Raw genomic sequence first — 16,286 nt, 5'->3', positions numbered from 1 at the left:
TTGGGGATGTGGAGTGGGAGAGCGGTGTGCTGGTGCTCAGCTGCCCTGTGGTGTGAAACCACCACAGAGGGCTGCTGCCCTCCGGCCATTTGGGGTGCAGAGCTTTCCTGAACTGCTGTGTGAGGGGGTGGATGCTGGGAGGGACTGGCAAAGAACAAAACACAGGCCAAAGGGGAATTAAAGGTAGGCTGAGAAGAAAAAAGGAAAACAAAGAAAACCAAAAGCAAGTGAAAAGAGTTGTCTGTAAGTTGCTGCGTTGGCGGGAGCTGACACTGGGACATCACACAATTTTAGTCCTTTAACGATGTTGCAGAGCAAATGTTTTTAATCCTGGCTAGGAGACTTTGTCCTGAGGCTGATGCCAACTAGTTACACTCAGGAGCTCAAGGTCTTGACATGCAATCCTGAAAGAAAAGCGTGTTTAAGTAAGTCACAGAAAAAAGGCTGCCATTATCAGCTACTTAAATACATATATACTTTGACGTTTTTCTTTAGGATATGGCTTGTCAGAGGAAATGGCATGAGACAGACAGACTGTGCTTGTGCCTTTGTATGGGTATGTAACATCTCACATTGATTCCTTCTTTGCAGTTCCCTAACTTGATACGGAATTATTTGGACTGCCACCATTTGTTCCTTAACAGAACGGGCTGTCTACTCAATAACAATATTTGTAACTCAAAGCTGAACATAAGGCATTTTCATTTAACAAAACAGTTTTCCCTCTTAACGTTTCAATTTGCCATTTAATTCCGCGAAACAGAAGGGCAGCCTTGCTGTCCCCAGCCCGCTCCCACGCAGTGTCAGGCCATGCACACGTGCCAGCTCGTGCTGCAGAACAAGCTGCCATGGGCTGTGGACAGCTTTCACGTCTGATATAGCACCCCTGAAGCAAGAGAAAGAACTGCTCTGGAAGCATTGCCCTGAAGTGGCACTGTAAGACCAAATTCACCTGCTCCACAAAGCTCTGTTTAAGGGACTTTTCCAGAAGTATCACCTTAAAACTTAACTTTGAAAGCAGATTTACAAAGTCAGTGTTATTTTCCCCAACTTCTCTCTCTCGGTTATCAGACAGTTTGCAAAGATTGCACAAATTTATTGTGGTGAGACAATTCTAGAAAAACAAGCAAATTCCAGCTTTGAAACACCTTTTCAAACTCCTCTGCTTTTCCTTTTTCTAGCTTCTCTCCAAGGGATGACCCTAAATGCCAACTATTTTAATGACTGACGTCTTTACCACTAATGTGCACTGTAGCTCCCTTTTCGCACAAACACTTCAGAGTCTCTGCAACAGTCACCTGCAGAACAACTGAAATGTAGTCAGCTTGAAGAACCGGATACAGGCATGATAAAAAGCAAAAGTAAGCAGTAACAGAGCTTGAAAATTGTGTTCATCAAGTCTGGGGTATTTGCTTAGCTGGCAGTACCCAGAATTGCTAGAGATTATGGTTAAAAGAAACATGTTTTAACTCTAAGTTTACAAGGGGAAAAAAAAAAGTGGTGGAAAGAAACTGTAAGGCAGTTTTGGTTAGAGTTATAAAAAAAAAAAAGTTTCAGGGTGTAAAGACAGGATCTTGGATAAAGATGCCTCACAGAGGCTGTTGGAGCACCGCAAGCTTGGCTGGCACCTCTATGGAGAGGTGCATCAGCACCTGGTGCAGCATGGCCAAAGCAGGAGAAATGCAGCCAGGAGGGGACAGTGGCAAGGATAAAGTAGCAAAACGTGTCCCTAATCCCCAACAGACACAACCAGATACCTGCAGAGACAAGGTCAAGAGCCTTAGGGTCACCTCTGCCAAAAGTCAGAAAACACTCCATTTTTAAAATTACAAAGGCCATGTGTATTCTGGTGAAACTGTGCATCAGATCCAGGAATCTGAATTCAACTGAGCATAAAACGGGTTAGAGTAGAAATCTCGATGCCAATCCGAACAGGAGTCGCCACTTCCCACAGCTGAGCCGTGCATCTGTAATAAACCACGCTCTTGTAAATTCCAAATAGGCTTTCGGTTTGCTGTCAAAAGCACAAAACAGCCCAAGGCAATCGTGGAAATTTAGGCATTAAGTGTCAAGTATCCCGTTTGTGGCGCAACACAAGCAGACAGGTTTAAGCACCATTTTGTCATCAAGATGTAGGCTGGCTTGTGGCAAAAACAAATGCTCCACATCAAAGAGAAAAAAAAGAAAAAAAAAGTCTTTTTGTAGCCTTTGGAGTGAAGAACTTCATCTCCAGTGAAGAAATCTGGGTTTTCACTGCGTGCTCACTAATCCACTGCCTTGGTTGCTGGCTCTGTTTCTGCTGCTCTGCAGTGGTCTCACACCCTGCATGGGGTGAAGGCTGGCAGCTCCAGGTTCTCACTTAAATTGGTTCAAGTTTCTTCTCTTGGCAACTAACAGCTTCTCTTCCCCCTCCATGAAATTGGGTAAGCACAGAGGGAGGCTTCCCAGGTAGGACTGCAGGAGTTGCAGATAATGAAGATCACAGAAAGCACTGTTTGTATATTTATTAAACAGTCAGTGAAGACAGCTCATGCTCTTTGGAGTAGGTCTGTGTCGTCTTGTGTTTGCCCCAAAGGCAGCAAAATAAAGCCCAAGCACAGCTATGAACATCTTCTTCACTCTTACCATAAATGCATTTTTAGGACAATCCAGATCTGCCCTAAATGAGTGTTGTATGCTGTAATGAATGTGTATGAAGCCACGATTAAAAATATAATATTGCACTGAGGTTAAATTATTCATTCATCGTGTATTTCAACAACCAGCAAGTCAAACATGAAAGTCACTCAAACATCAGCTTCGCTGTTTAAGAAAACGAGAGCAGTGCTACAGATCCCACATGTGTGGCTTCCCTACCTCACGCACTCAGCTTCTCCTTCTTGCTCCTGGTGTTTGCTGCTTGGCTCTATTTTGGTGTGCATGATACGAGCTTTATATATACCAGGCTCTACAGAAGGTTGTACAGATTCCAACAACATAAAAATGAGTTCTGCTTTGAAATAATATATTATAATTTGGTGGGGGCTACCATGTTGAAAGAGGGAAGTCTGGAAAGTCTGAGTTACGACTCAAAAAATTCACTCAACATTTAACTCCTGTGAGGAGCGTACAAGCACGCTTTCCACCACGCATATGTGCCCACGCGTACATCCTTTAGACTTCAAAGAAAGAACAAGTTGTGCACAAACAGTATGTGCATTTTTCCCATTTCTTCATCCTTAAGAGTAACTTCTAAACTGTGTGGGGATAACACTCAAGCCAGGCTGATGACCTCACTGTACTCCATACTAGACAAAAATCCCTCGGTAAGCATTATTTTCCACCTCAGGGCTATCCCTACACACAGGCAAGATGAGAAAAAAGTAACAGATGAAGTGACGTCAGGAGAGCAGGGAGTTAGGAGGGATTTGAAGAAGCATCATAACATGCATTTTTGATATTTACAGGGATTTCTGTAACTGTTCGGAGCGAGTCCTTCCCACGTGAAAGCAGGAGAGTGGTGGGTAGTACCGTGGCTTTGCCAGCTATGGTCAAAACGACCATTAGGAGTTTGTCCCTTTTAAAAAGAAAAATGACCCCAGCCACACACTGAGGTATGCAACACTGGGAACCATTTCAAGCTTAGGATAAAATACAAGATGTTCCTTTTTAAAATCATAAGTTTGAGGGTAAAACGTCTTAGACAAAGCCCTCAAAGCCAAACTAACTTCACAAGATAGCCTGTACATTGGCACTTCACTGCTGTTACTGAGAATAACCAACATTTCCAGCAACATGCATATCTTACACATGAGAAATCCAGCTAGTGTATAACATTTGTATAGTGTATAACATTTTCCAATACGTCCCTCTGTGGCACATCACATATTAAGACCCAATTAATACATCCTCACTTTTCAAAGGGCATGCAAATTACAAGCTCTTCCTTCCTAGGAGGAGATAGATGCTGATTATGGGAAGGTGTTCTCCGTAATAATTCTCTTCCTAAATCATGCCAATTGCCTTGTCTATTATGAAGGTGCATTTGAAATATCAAAAGAAAAAGGCCCTAATTATTAGCAATATCTGAACTACTAGCCATCAAAGTTGATTCCATACTGGACACGTTATCTTTTTCTGCACAGCACTGCTTGAATCCCCATAACACCTTTCCAGACAAAGTGCCATTAACATGCAAATGAAAAGTTCATGCTCCTCCTTCATTCCTAGCACAAACAGCAGGTCCTACTCAAGATGATACACGATTAAACTCATAAGCAGAGGTAATGAAAGGATCAAAATAAGACAGGTTGGTTATACATGTCACAGTAATGCTTGCAAATCAGCCTCTCCTCTAATTACCACAGTATTTCTAGGAGGGATCAATTGCAGCAATATGGATGAATGAGATCCTAAAGCTGAAAAATGTACTGGATTAAACATTAATGCAGTCATTGACTGCCATCACTACATATATTCAATGGGGTGTGGGGTTTAGCAAAATATAGAATTTATCGGGTTTTAAATATCTAGAAAGACCAGAATCCATGACTCAGAGGCTTTCAGAGTCCCAGCAACACAATATACCAAAAATATAAACTCAGCCAACAGGCTATAATTATTGTGTTTTGTTTTTATTGTAAAGATCAGTGTAAGCATATAACTGGCAGGCACAGGCAGGAAGCCAAGCCTCAAGCTCTGCTCTATCGACTAATGTGGTCTCCATTAGCCCAGGGGTAATGGTACTCCAAACAGAAATACTGTTTTGCCCGGACCAAGCCTAAAGATACAATGCAAGCTCTTCTCCATAACAAGGTGAGTTTTGGATGAACATTGCCAAACAAGCACCTGAATTCAACAAGTTCCCCTTTCCTTAGAAGTGTTATGCACATTTAACTCCATGTTGTAAGGAAAGCAGGCTTTAGCAATCACTTAGCCTGGCTGGCCAGCAGGCTCAGAATTCTCTGAAGGAAAGACTGTTTCAGCAAAAATTATAAAAAGAATCCAATTTCCTTACGTTTTTTGACCAACAGGCAGCTAGGATGAGGCCAAACTAGCGTCTGCACTGTAGCAAAGGTGCACAGTCCCTTACCCTTGCCATTTCTGTTTGGCTGCAGCTGCCTGGTTGCTCAGGACACTCATCCCTGTCCAACAAGAGCACACACAGCAGCCACACATTTCTTCCCCACGTATTCCCGTCGTAGCTTCTTCCAGACATCACTACTGATTTGCATCAGCTACTTTCTGAACCTCTCTGACTTGGTTTTCAGTGGTTCTGAGCCCTTGAAGCTTCAGCACTTTGTGAAGTGCTCAAAACCTCTCTGAAAAGTGTTCTCACACAGCATCCACAAAAGCTGATGAATCTCTTGTTAATAAATCATTTGACAGCTTGAACCTTGTGTCAAGTCTTTAAAAGCAGTAACATGTGATACCAGCCTGGAAGATTACACTGTGGCACTGTTTCTTCTTACCTACCTTTGAGGAGCTTACTGAAATATCCACATTAGTCTTACAAAAGGTCTGGACTCCTTATCTAATCTGTGAATAAGACAAGCATCTCAGAGCACTTCCAAATATCTTTCCAGTGACAGTGTTTGGCACCTACAACAACAACATTTAACTTCAGACAACCCATCCTAGGTGTCTCCAACTCAGGGGAGAAGGCAAAGCTCCGTCGTTCAGGGAACAGACCCAACTGAACTTAACATGCCCTTAGCCAACATCTTTGCAAAGGGACTCACACTTTGTAAAAGGATTTAGGGTTAATGGGAACTTCAGTTGGAGTGTAAATTGCTTGGGTTTGGCTTTCAACTCGTTTAGATGAACAAACAGCAACAGCGACTATGCCTTCTGCCTCCATAAGAGGACATGATATGTGCAGTCATCCAGGCTGAGGAATCCCTGAAATCACACTGTTGTACCGCAGTATTTGAATGAAGATCTCCAGAAAAGCACGTGCTCTGCAAGAAGGAGCCCCCTGAGAGCAAACAGTGCTCCTTCTGCTTGAATGGGATTGAACCCAAATCACAGCACAGTGGGACTGCAACAAAAATGCCTCGTTTTGCATGACAGTCACTTGAACTCTAGGAATCACGGATCACTTCAAAGCTACAATTCACAATTCGGGTAGTACTAGTTTGTCTCCTTATTTGCCTGCCTGTGCCACCCCCCCTGCATGCAGCATTATTCCTCTTTTGCTCTCCTCTCACACATGGCTTCCAACTGCATTACAATACCCATCACGCAGCACCTCGCCGAGAGCTGGTGGCTGCAAAGGCAATAGTTACACCATGGCTTGCATGACAGCTTATAAAATTCTTTGGAGTTCTTCCAAAGGAAAAGCCTTGCATAAATCGGAGTTATTATTGTCATCTACAGACTGAGTCCAGTTAAGAATTTGCTAGTGCTCAGTGTGGAGACTGCAGATGTCTGAAATACTGATCAATGCGCAGCAGAGAGGCTGAGCTATAAACTTCATTAACGTTGCCTGTAACACTTTTCATCGGCAGCAAACAATAAATCACTGATGAATATTCAAGGCATCCCTCTGAGGTTATCTCCATTTTACAGATGGAGGCAACCAAGAGACAAAGTTTGGGAGTGCCTTGCCTCTAACCGTAAAGCAGTTAGATGCAGAATGCAACCATCTTGCCTTCAAACTCCCTCTAGAGAAACATGCAAATTATATACAGTTCTCCTCGCAGTGAAACTAAAGAGACTGCGTTCCCTAAATCACTAATGCTATTCCCCATGCACACCCAGGTGCAGCACTGGTTACCTTTACTACTGTAGCACCCACAAGACGCAGGTAATTCCATGTTCTCACAGTATGAAATGGGGACTAACAGGAAAAAAAAAAAAGCCCTATTTCAAAGACTTTACCACTGGTAATAAAATCTGAGCAATAAATAAAACACAGGAACCGCCAAAAAGAAATGAATGACTCAAACCCTGCATCAGAGGCAGAACCAGGCATGGACAATCCCTCCAGACTACCAGACACAGACATAAGTACACTCATTAACGAAGCATCACCCAGCATTGCACAGGAGGTATTTACAGCATTCTGGCATCTCCCAGAACTGATGTCATCAAGCAAAAATAAGGAATATTGTGAAAGATGTGTTAACGCGATGGAAAGAATTTTGTATGCAGTTTTTCACACATTTTTCTGCAAGGCGTTTGACATTGAAGCGGGATGCCCTGGTTACTGACGGCTACTCTACGAACTGATGCAGCACGCTCACCGCCGCGATGACTGACAGCTGAAGTAAACAAACAATAATTCACGCCAGGTTTTTCCTCCCCGTAGCGACAGCTTTTGTAAAGCTGCACAACTTAATGAGACACGTTATTTAATATTTATTTCACAATCAGCCTCCTTTACCCTAACAGAATTAGCCTCAGCCCACAGTGAATGTATTCCTTGGTTGTTTACTTGAACAAGTCAATACTCAATTAATTTTGAATTTCTTCAGTTCTGAGTTTCTAACTAGAGGGGATTTGTTTTAAATTTTTTTTTTTTAATTTTCTTTTTTCTTTTCTTTTTGAAATTAAATACCAGCTAAGCATCTGTATGGCTGCAAAGTGAATCAGTTTGGGGGCACTGTCCCAAGAAAATTAACCTGGAAAAAGAAAATCACAGAATCATAGGGGTTGGAAGGGATCTCGAGAGATCATCGAGTCCAATCCCAAATCATAATATTAACATTAAGATTAGCTTTAAGCAGGTAGTTTCTTGATCTAGAGGCACAACAGGTTAGAGACAACGCTGATATAAATGGCATGGCCACTGACAAAAGACTGTAGGTTTATGATGCATATGGCAAAACGATTAATGGTGGAAGCACAAATGTCTCTGGCAGCGCAGCAACTCAGTGAGGAGCTTTAAAAACTCCCCAGGCTTTATTCATGGCTGCAGCAGAAAGTTCAGGCATGGCTACGATGCAATAGGGCAGGGGGAAGAACATCCCAGCAGACACTTGTCAGAGGCTGTGCATTCAAAGACACTTTTGTCACTGCTTTCTGGCGCCACGTGGGGACTGACTACCTGTGCAGCCAAGTGCCAATGCACCAAGACACCGTTTTTCTGCAGGACTGTGATAACAGAATTGCTACTTAAAATATATATATATGTATATACATATACACACATAAAGAGAAGAAATAAGAAACATAAAATGAGAAGAAAAAGATTTCCTAATATAGGACAACTCTATACATTAACAAAATTAGTCTTTGAGGTTTACAAACCTAATGGAAACATCAAGAATTACCTAAAGATCACCGTATTGATATACCTGCATTTGTTTTCCAGTTTTGGGGGGAAATAGAAGAGACCAGACGTGGGGTTACTGACTGTAAAAAGGCACAGCTTGATCCTGCACCAGATACATGCTATATCCATACAAGGGATGGTCAGCACATGGCAGCACCCAAGAGCACAAGAAGAAACCTCATTCCTACAGATACCACGGAGCAGTTTCCAACCAAGCCACGCACTCACGGTTCTCCCTTGTAAGTAGGTCGAGCACAAATCCGTTAGCCTGAATATTAAGACCTCAATTCCAGAGTTCCCATTCGGCTGCTGAAATTAAAGAGTTAACAGAAATCTGGCTTTATTTGGGGGTTTCAACGTGTGCGCACACACATGTCCATCTCTCTGAGTAAAATGCTACTACCGTATTTTTGAAACGCGAGTACTGTTGGCTGGAAGAAAATGGGCACAGTTCCCTTTTTAGAAGGAACAAATTGTTCAGAACAAGGACAAATGCAATAGAGAAATCAGGCATCAGCTTCACTTCTGATGTTTCAGGCTTCTGGTACATGCAACACGGATACAGCCTCTGCAGGATTTATCCCATATATACCCAATGTTGTGCAAGAATTGCCCCATAACTACATAATGTTCTCAAGAGCGAGTATTTCCAGTGGGGTTTGTGTATTATCAGATGCATATGTAAGAAATTAGAGGATGCCATGATCTTGTTGGCTACAGTACGGGGAGAATCTGGAGGCTGCTGCTGCTGCCGCAGGGCTGGTGGAACTGAGGATGGTACAGACATTGGCTTCACTCGAGCAGATTTTAGATAGAGGACATGGAATTAGCTACAAGCTGTGTTAAAATGACCCCTTTCTAGTGAAATCTCTTTTCTGTAGTCACGCCACAGAACCAGAGGGATTTCAGGGAAGAGGAATGGAGCCCAAAGCCATCATCACACAGGTTGAACTTTCAGCCTACAAAACTCAGCAGTACCATGGGCTGACCAGTCCTACGTGAAACCAAACGCTGGGAACAGCCTTCCCCCAGCGTCCTTGGGAGCCCAGAGATGTTTGTAAATCCCAGGCCTGCCCCTGCTCCCTTGCGAAAGCTACAGATCACTTCAGTCTTTGCTGGGGTTTTAATTAAACTCATTACCTCAGGTTTATCGAAGCTAATACCTTTTCTCCGCAGGACATGATGCACCACGGACGTCAGGGAAGATGCAAGAATAAAATGCCTGTTGTTTCTCTTAATCTCCTTCTCGATGCACAAAAATTACCCAATATCCCCACAGCAATTTCAGGATGAAGGACAGAGGCTACCTGCTTCTCACATCCAAATATTTTATTCATCTCCGAATGGAATAATCTGATTTCTCTCGAGATTCTAAATAAGCCAGGAAAGCTTTTTCAACCCTCCATTTATTTTTCAGGTATTTGAATTAATAGCTACAGAGCAAGAACAAACAAAAGGATTATTTTCTTCAAGTGGTAGTCTCTTCTTCTCTCTGTCAATCAGGTTTAGCAGCCATTGTAATAAATCCTGAAGCTCCTGAGTTGGAGAAGGTAAAGACTCCCTTTGTCATCAGAAAGCAACAGGAAAATAAGCAAAGAGCTCTGCAGCGTGGAGACCCCTTACTGGATATCTTGAGGCTACTAACAGGAAATCAGGTTGTCCAAGAAATAAGTTTATATACAAGTTTGTCTTACTGTGTTTTTAAGAAAGGATGTTATTTGAAATAAATATCCTCAGTGCTGCATCCACAAGTGTCACGAGTACACCACGCATTAGACCCTGGAAGCACAGAAGATGGCCCCACAGAGAACTTCTCACTAATTAGAAATGAAGCTGGCTCCCTTTATAAACTTGTTAGATAAAAAGCTTTGACTGATCTATTTTCCATTACTCTGAGTTCAGGCAATGAAATTTAAATCACAGAGAAGTGCTAATGATTATTTTTCATGTCAGCTTTTTATTACTGAAAGCATTCTCTGCAACACAGCAAAACCAAGATCTGGGTGTCTAGAACCACGACTTCTTTTCTGATCTCAGCAAACCCTTTCACTTGCTCTTTGACTGTAAATCTGAACGCCAGCATTCACCTCCAAAATGAAGGCATTGGCCTAAATCCTTAACACGGATGGATCTCAGCTTCTACCGCAGTTCCCATCACTTTTGTATATACGGGTGAATAGTTATTTGGAGCAGAAGAGCGATTGCTAGAAAGACAGGAGGGCTCGAAAAGTTCCTGTGCCTTGCAATTCACCCACCACAGGGCAGAGCGTAGGGGGACCGGTTTGCTAATCAGACACACATCCTTCTTTCCACCCAACATCTTTAGCAACCCGTTCCCTATTGGCGTCACGTCTTCTGCAGCTGAGAGTTTCTGTTTCTGCCCATTCACAGCATTCCCCAGGTTCATTTGTAGTCGGGGAGTATCCAAGCTCCTCAGGGCTATTGCTGAGCATCACTACGTAGAAATGCAGCAGGAGGGTGGCTGCACTGGAGCGGGTGGCAAGGGGAGGCTCAGGCAGAGGAAAATCCTCCACTGCAAAGCAGATGGGCACAAGCATGTCAACAGTCCCCTTTGAGCCAGTGCTATCTCAGTAGGGCCTGCCCATTGGAGGCAGCGCTTACAACCAGCTGGCTGCTCCGGGAAGGGGCTGTGTCCTTCCACAGCCAGACAGGGGGGCAATCCCACCTACTCCTTCCATGGGTGCACGGGGATCAGCCAAAAATACCCAAAAGCACACGGACCGATCACGTACAGGCTCTCACATCCCAACAAACGAGTGCCAAAGCTCAGCACCATCCCGCAGGACCGGGGTCAATGATGATTCTCTTGTGAGAATAACAGGATGGATTTGTATCAGGAAATATTCCCACTTTAAATGCACACACGCTGCCCTTCGAGTAACTGACTTTTCGCTGAATGCACAATCAAAAAGCACAATTTCGGTTTCTGTGACTTCGTTGCAGATGAGGAGCAGCCCAGGGCAGTCGTGGGTCAGGCTGCTGGGGCCCTGCATCGTGTTCCTCTCTTCGTGGAAAGCATCTCTAGCAGGCCTGAGTTACCCAGGCACTGTTTGGCTTCTGTACACTTTGGCATCTCTAACATCTTTTTTTTTCCTTCCTTTTCTAAACTCACCCTGCAGGATACAGTCTTTTGGGAAACCATGTGCAAGCTCATCTTTTTTCATGCCAGCACAGCTTTCTCTCTCCTTCCTCTTCTCTCTTTTCAAGGTCTAAAAGTAAACACCATTCAGATACTTAAAGGTTACAGTTAACTTTTACTTCAGCAGTGCCTTAAAAAGGAAGTATTTCTTCTAAAGGGAAAGAAAGTAAGTAGGATATTCACAGATCTTGAATTGGACAGTAGCAAATTTCAGTGAAATTCCATACAGCTTGAGCAATATAAAAATCTTACTGAAGGTTTCTTCCTCTGTTTGTACACCTATTCCCTAATTATCTCTGGAAAGTAATAGCTAGGTTAGTTTAAACAGGTGGTTTAAATTTTGCCTGAAGTACATCAGGGAACGGTGCACCTCTGCACAGAGAGAAGTGGGAGAGCAGTAACTCCGGGCGAGGCAGGATGACAAACAGCAATTAACTCTCAAGCTGTTTGCAGCCTCTGTATCTATCTAGAGCTCAATGCAACAAAGCTCTCCAATGATTTTTGTCTATGCAGGGTGAAGTCAGATAACACTACAACACACATCTCACTAATACCTTGCTTTTGCCCTATATTCAGGACCAACATTAAATAGCACAGATGAGTTATGAAACTACTATAACAGTGACATACTTTCACGGGGTCTTCGTTCTGTTTAAATATTGACAAGGGACATGTTCATCCCTGTTCTGCCCTAATTAATTCAACATATTAGCACCTGAGAAATGTTTGACCCAACTCCCTCAATTGAAATTCGTGATTTAAGCAGAAGCTGACCAAAAGGTATCAGGATTGCATCGCAAACAGGACAGGACAGTTGTCTCACGCTGTAAGAGAGCCATTAAAAATAAAATGAGGATTTAGTCAGTTATTGACAGAATCAATGGGGGGGCAGGAAGCTAAATGACTTGCTGCAAAATGAAATCACAGGAACTGAAGAGTAAATCAAAGCACTGCCTGAGGTCACGTAATCCGTCCTCCAGCCAGAGCTGGGCTGGTGCTGAGCATCTCTGCCCCAAGCTCTGTCCAAACGGGCGGATGTTTTCAGCATTGGAAACCCACCTGTAATACAAAAGATGATTTTATTGCCTACTAAGTCTCCTGCCCTGAAGTTCTGCAAGCATCCATGCAAGCCTTCTGGTTTAAACAGCCTCGTCACTGCTAGGTACGCCCACCCGGTGTGCTTCTGCCATGCTGGTCCCACTATTATGATGAAATCTCAAACTTTCCTATTGCCTGGGCGGTTGTTTGGCAAAATGCACGAACTAGCCCCTACCACACATTTTCTCACTCCTGTCTTTGTACTTGCTGACAGCAAGGCTTGCACTCACACTGTTGGTCCTGCCCTAAAAAAAAAAAAAAGACTTTTTTTTTTTTAATTAGAAAATGAATTTATCTAATTCCCAGCTATAACAATTTCTTGCTCGGCTATATTTTGTGTAGAAATAAGAAAAGGAGGAAAAAAAAAGTTGCTGGTGAAGCAACTGCTCAGCCCCTGCACAGGGCCCTCCTCACCCATCCGCTGCTTCTCCAGGAACTCCAACTTCCTCACCAGGCCCTGACTCCGGGCTAGAAAATCCACAGCCTCCCATTGTTCTGTAGCAAAGACTTAAAAAAAGACTTAAAAGACAGCAAATCTGCTGCAGCTCTGGGTCTTCCCAAGTTCCTCGCTTCTCCCCAGCCTTTGACTCCTCCATACATAAGGCTGGGAGACACCACAGCTTCCAGGGAGGCTTGCACCTCTTTCTGTAGCAGCTCTGGGCTGTGGATGATGTTAATGATAAAGCCAATTCTGCCTTTTACCAACACACCAGCCAATGACACCAAATGCAGTTTGATCCAGAAATGAACTAAAACCGAACAAATAAAAGCTGCATAGTGTATGGCCAAGAGAACATCTAACCCTGAACCCCTTTTCAGATGCTGGACACAAATAAGAAATTAAGGGGGGAAAAAGAAAACAGAGGAAATTTTTAGCGCTGCCTTGCTGGGAGAGTCCCTCTGCTTCCAGCAATTGGCATCTTGGGGGCTTCTTTAATCACAGTGAATGCAAACATTGCATTTAGCTCCTTGCAGGATCAGGACACAAATTACTCAGGAGGAAGGGCCACTTCGCTCGTCTTTGTGCTGTCACTGGAATCACTCATCTCCTGAGCGATTTGCAGCTTTGGTCCATTTTTTTTTCCCCTCAATTTCTGTTGCTGCAAAGCAAATTTTCATCTTATTAATAGTGTAGATTTCTGGAGTACATCTTTAATCCACTTATTGCTGTAGTATCATATAGCTTGAAAATGCTAGCACACAAAACAACGCTGCTAGAAGTCGTTCTAAATTCAAGAGACCTAATAACTGGAGTAGTGATGAGACAAGCATAGATAGCAATACACACATGTAATAACACACAGGTATACAAAGATGAAAGCAGAATGAAATGGCGACATCACAAAAATGTCATTGCTTTTAAACTACAAAAACCCCTGGCCACAGACATCCTGTTCCTTCTCCACACCGTCTGCATCACTATTTCCCAGCACAATTCCCAGGCAAATTATCACTTCATTTCCAGTGCCTTCACTTCACAGCTACCAAAAATCGCTGCTATAAAACTTCTCCTTTTACAGCCAGGAAGGGAAACCCTGGATTAGATTGCCGGTTCCCTCCCTTACAAAATAAAGGGGAAAATGCTATTCCAGGAAATAAATAATTTTTTTTTTTTAAAAAAAATGGCTAAACAAAGGCACCGCCTGCATGCACTGGTGTTCTTCCCCTTTGAGTCGGTACCAGAGAGGAAGGAAAATAAAGCGATGAAAGGGATGCCAGGAGGAGGTGGGGATGCTGCGTGCGTCCCTCGGGAGCTCACTGCAAGAAGGGAGGCTACGAAGCGGTGCACATGGGCACCCCAAGCCCAGAGTGTTTACAAGCGGGTGCTGGACCCAAACAGGGAGGCTCATTGTCCCCGCTGCACTCTTGTCACCGGTCCCCAGCGCTGCGATTCGGGGACAGTCTGCCAGAGGACGCCCAGTGCCAGCTACACGAGGGAAGGGCAGAAGCAAATACGCAGGAGAAAGAAGGAAAAAAATAAAATATTAAATACCCGCTCAGCTGTACGCTCTCTTCCTGCCCTCGGGACAGGCTTCAAGGAGGGCTTTGGGGAGGATTAAAAGGGCGTGCAAAGATGCTGAGGGATCTGCGAGGAGCAGCACCCTTCTGCCCTCGCCCCTTTTCCAGCCACCAGCACGAAGGCAGAGGTCTGTGCTCCGCAAGGGGCTGCAGAAATACGAGAGGGGAAAGCACCCTGATGTCATGCTAGGGAAAATGCCTCGGATCTTGCACCAATATCACAGCAGCGGTCACGCAAAGATCCCGCAGAGAGCAAGGAGCGAGTAAAGTCGCACCACGACAGAGATCTGCTGGGGCACAAAGTTTTTCAGAAGTTTAAAACGTCTGCCCTTATCGCGTTTCTAAACGGAGGGGGGGAAAAAAATCCCTCATTCGACAGTTTGGGAGTTGAAATAAAACATCAGGCTGTCCAGCTGACAGCTTTGAAAATCCGCACTCCCGACACGGCTCGGAGAAAAAAAAACCAAAAAGCTGCTCGCAGACGGGTGCACGGCTCGACCAGAGCCCCCCTCACGGGCAAGGACTTGGGAATGAGGGGGGCAAACAGGAGAAACCCCAAGGCACCGCACACCAGCGGCCACAAACCCCATCCTTAATAATAATAATAATTAATAATAAACCTTATGCGACTTTTTGAAGGGCTTTTATTTTTTCCCCGTCTCAGCAGCACGGAAGGACAGCGAAGAAAAGCCCACCCTATCTATTTTTCGCCGCTGCACCGCACGGGATGCAAACAGGGCAGGGTCCCCCCAGCACCCCGGTACCGGGCACGCACCATCCCGCATCGCCCCCAAAGGGCCGGGGAGAGGCCCGCTAATCAGTGCTCTAATTAGGCTTATTTCCCCCCCCCCCCCCCCCAAAAAAAAATCGGATTTTTTCTAATAGCAGTAACCCGGGAGAGCCCGCACAGCACAGCCCCACGTTGGGAAACGCGCCGTGCGGGTAAATGTATTGGGGTGGGAATAAAAAAGGGCAAATGAAATAAAATAGAAGAGAATAATTGAAATGGAGTCATTAAAATGGAAGAGAATAATTAAAATAAAATAGAAGAGAATAAAACAGAATAGAAGAGAATAAAATAGAAGAGAAGAGAAGGGAATAAAACAGAATAGAAGAGAATAAAACAGAATAAAACAAGCGCAGAACTCACCTGGTTCGGGATTTTTCCTCCCCCTCCACGACCACAAAACCAGGCGGGAGCCGGGCGCTGCTCCCCGGCGGTGGGTTTTGGGGAGGGGGGGGACGAGGTGCAGCCCCCCGGGGGTCGGTGCCGGGCACCCCCCGGCGCTGTGCTCCCCCCCCGGGGCTGGGGGCCGGGCTGCGAGCACCCCACAGGGCGCTGAGCCCCCCCGGGACCCCCCCTCCGGTGCCCCGCGGCTCCCTGGGCTGGGCACGCAGCCACCCCCGGGGCAGACCCCCCCCTTTTTTTTCTTTTTTTTTTTTTTTTTTTTTTTCCTCCCCGTTATGCACGCAGCGAGGCAATCCCCCCCTCAAGGGCTCGGTGCGGGAGGACCCCTCCGAGGGGCTCGGAGCGAGGCCGCCCCCGGTGCCGGGGCTGCAGGAGCGGGACCCCCCCCCCTCAGGCCCCCCCCTCCCCTCCCGGCAGGGGGAGGCGGTGCCAGCGGAGCACAATGCCCGGGCGATGACATCACCCATCTCCCCCATTGGCCGACGCCAGCCCGCAGCGGAGTCTTCTGGGAGTTGTAGTCACCCTCGCCGTCCGCGCCTATAGGGAGAGGGGGAGAGCGGGAC

The 16,286-nt window shown here is 45.0% G+C and overlaps 1 protein-coding gene across 3 annotated transcripts in view; it reads right to left on the bottom strand.

The window, feature by feature from the left end:
- Window positions 1-16,120, bottom strand: part of RAB30 (RAB30, member RAS oncogene family) — a 43,028-nt gene extending 26,908 nt beyond the window's left edge. Inside the window, exon 1 of one of the 3 annotated variants that reach the window (XM_040544340.1) lies at window positions 15,685-16,120. The gene's annotated coding sequence lies outside the window, so the exon portion shown is untranslated. Of the gene's footprint in view, window positions 1-14,508; window positions 14,682-15,684 lie in introns of those variants that run through there. The other 2 variants (XM_040544338.1, XM_040544339.1) reach the window with 2 other exon arrangements.
- Window positions 16,121-16,286: the final 166 nt, after the last annotated feature.

This window comes from Cygnus olor, chromosome 1 (genome assembly GCF_009769625.2).
Source record: "Cygnus olor isolate bCygOlo1 chromosome 1, bCygOlo1.pri.v2, whole genome shotgun sequence".
Lineage (NCBI taxonomy): Eukaryota > Metazoa > Chordata > Aves > Anseriformes > Anatidae > Cygnus > Cygnus olor.
Note: the sequence above shows the minus strand (reverse complement) of the source record. Positions and strands in the feature narration are given on the sequence as shown.